This window comes from Fukomys damarensis, unplaced genomic scaffold (genome assembly GCF_012274545.1).
Source record: "Fukomys damarensis isolate Sample0158 unplaced genomic scaffold, DMR_v1.0_HiC HiC_scaffold_1, whole genome shotgun sequence".
NCBI classification, from domain to species: domain Eukaryota; kingdom Metazoa; phylum Chordata; class Mammalia; order Rodentia; family Bathyergidae; genus Fukomys; species Fukomys damarensis.
The window spans coordinates 72703733-72706412 of record NW_022900913.1 but is presented as its reverse complement, the minus strand read 5'-3'; the positions used below and the strand labels follow the sequence as shown (position 1 = coordinate 72706412).

At 50.5% G+C, this 2680-nt stretch overlaps 1 protein-coding gene across 1 annotated transcript in view; it reads right to left on the bottom strand.

Moving 5' to 3' along the window:
* Hnrnpf (heterogeneous nuclear ribonucleoprotein F) overlaps positions 1-260 on the bottom strand; it is a 15085-nt gene extending 14825 nt beyond the window's left edge. The window contains exon 1 of the mRNA XM_010622463.2: positions 144-260. The gene's annotated coding sequence lies outside the window, so the exon portion shown is untranslated. The remainder of the gene's footprint in view (positions 1-143) is intronic.
* Between the last annotated feature and the right edge of the window lie 2420 nt (positions 261-2680).

The following is a 2680-nucleotide window of genomic DNA, read 5'->3' as shown; positions in this document are numbered from 1 at the left end:
CGGAAAAAGCCGTCCAGCTCTCGGCGCGCCCAGCCCCAGCTCGGTCCGGCGCCCTGGGCACCCAGAAAAGTAGCCCGGCAGCCCCAGCCCCCGACCCACCGCCAGGGCCGGCGTAACCGCTACTGGCTTCCCCCGAAGCTCACCTTCCTCACGAAGACGCTGCGAAGCGCTGCTTCCACGACGGAGCCGGAAGGACGCAAAGACGGCAGTGGGACGGGACTTCAGCGGCGGAAGTTCGTGGGCAGAGCCGCGACGGCCCCGTTGTGACGCGCCCTCAGCGGGCCCGGGGATTGGTCAGTCGGGCCCGAAGGAAGACGTGGGCGGGGAGGTGGGGGGGAGGGGAGCGTGCCGCAGGCGCAGACGAGGCCCTGTGGGGGAAGGGAAACCTGGAGGACGCGGAGCGAGCTGTGCGGAACCCGGAACCTAGTGTGGTGAAGGCGGCGTGCGAGTAAGGAAGGGGATCCCGCGATCTCAGAGCGTGAGAACTGGCCGGCTTCGGGAGTGGGACATCCTGACCTCCGGTGCTGGGAAGACACCGTCTTGTGCCCTCCCGGGCGCCTGTTCCCCGGGCGGCGAATCTGACCCCAGCCTGGCCCTCGGTATAGTGCAGGCAACCCTTGCACCCCCCGCCTCCTGCCCCCGCCCTGGACAGAGCTGACGGCTTCCGGACCCCGCCGAGGGTTCGAGAAGACGGCCAGATTAGTGTCGGGACCGAGAGTCACCACCTCGGGAGGCTTAGGCAGCGCAGTGGTGGAGCCATAAAAGCTGCTAAGCAATATTGTACTCTCTTTCTCCTAAATACAGTCACACGCTTCACTGTTAAGAATAAAAGCAAATCTGAAAGCTAGCTGTGGCTGGCCTCATTTCCTGAAGAACATAAGCCGGTTTTACAAACTACTGACCTCATGAGGCCTCTGTCTGAGGCAGTGGAAAAAGAGGAGAGATCACAACCGAACACTTAAAAATGAAGTTCAGAAAATGAATAAACACCTCTTTCCCAACTTGAGTGGCCATTGGTTCTTATCCAGTGACAGCTGCTCCACCCTTTAGTCTTAAGCGCCCCCCACCCGCGCGCGCGGAGAGGCAAGAAAATTGAAAGTTCAAGTCCAGCCTGGGCAATTTAAGGAGACCCTGACTCAAAAAGGGCTGGGGGGCCCAGCACTGCAGAAGATCGCTGTGAGTTCAAGACCAGTCTGGGCTATATAGTGAGTTCCAGGTCAGTCTCAACTACATAGTGAGACCCTGTCTCAAAACACAAACAAACAAACAAAAAAAACGGCTGGAGCCAGGTGAGTGGCCTAGCCCTGTAATCCAACCACTTACCACTCTAGGAGGCTGAGACAAGAGGATCACCACCAGTTAGAGTTTGGCCTGATCAATTTAGTGAAATCTTGTCTCAAGGCGGGGGTGGGGGGGGATAGAATAAACCCCTGCTTACTTGGACTGACCCCAGTCACTGTGGAAACCCAAATACTATCACAAGCCTTCTTTAACACTTTGCTGAAGCTCCATGATTCATTCCCGCGGTGTGTGATCTCCCGCACTAGCAACCGAGAATCCTAGATAATAGACCTCGGGATGGGGAATGCATCCATTCACTGAAATAGATTAGTGTTTGAAGCAGGGCATGGTGCCACATACCTGTAACCTTAGCCCTAGGGAGGATCGCTTCAAATTCCTGCGCTACATAGTTCAAGGCCATCCTGAACTGCATAGCGAGACCCTGTTTCAAGAATAAGTAAATTAATGCTTGGACTGGGGATTTAGCTCAATGGTGCCACCACCTGCTTCGCAAGTACAAGTACCTGCGTTTGATCCCTGGTACCAAAAAAAAAAAAAAAAAAAAAAAAAAATTAGTGTTTGACCTTAAGTGTCTCTGGTAGTCTGAGGAATAATTGCCAAGATAAGTAAACTTTGATATTGATATTTATATGTTAAATATACATAAGCTGGACATGGTGCCTGTAATCCCAGCACTCGGGAGGCTGAGACAGGAGAATCGCTGTAAGTTCGAGACCAGCCTGGGCTACATAGTGAATTCCAGAGCAGTCTGAACTACATAGTAAGACCCTGTCTCAAAAAAACAAAAATAAATAAATAAATATACATAACAGATAAAACCCCAGAGCCTATTAGATGATAGAAAATATTAATAAGATCGGATCTTCATATGTAAAACCTTATGTTAAATGCAGTTGGAGTGGGTTCCTAGACAGCAGAAAGATTAGTGGAAAATGTGAGGTCAAGTTAAAGTTTATAGTGTGAAAATATTGTACAAGCTAGGGTACTCGCCTGTGGATTACCTGTGTTCCAGGTCAGCCTGGGCAACATAGCTCAGTGGCAGAGCACTGCCTGGCACACACACACCCTGGGTTGAATCCTCCATACTAAAAAAAATTGTAGCATTGTTATTTTCTTAGTTTTAACAAGTGTTCCATAGTTATATAAGATGTTAACTAAATTAGACTCTAGTGGTACACACCTGTAACCCCAGCACTCAAAGGCTGAGGCAAAAGAATTGCAAATTCAAGCACAGCCTGGGCAATTTACAAATTAGACCTTATGAAAATTTAAGAAAGGGGGGCCAGGGATTTAGCTCAGTGGTTCTGTCACTTGCCTTGCAAGCACAAGGACCTGAGTTTGACCCCCAGTACCAAAATAACAATAACAATAAATTTAA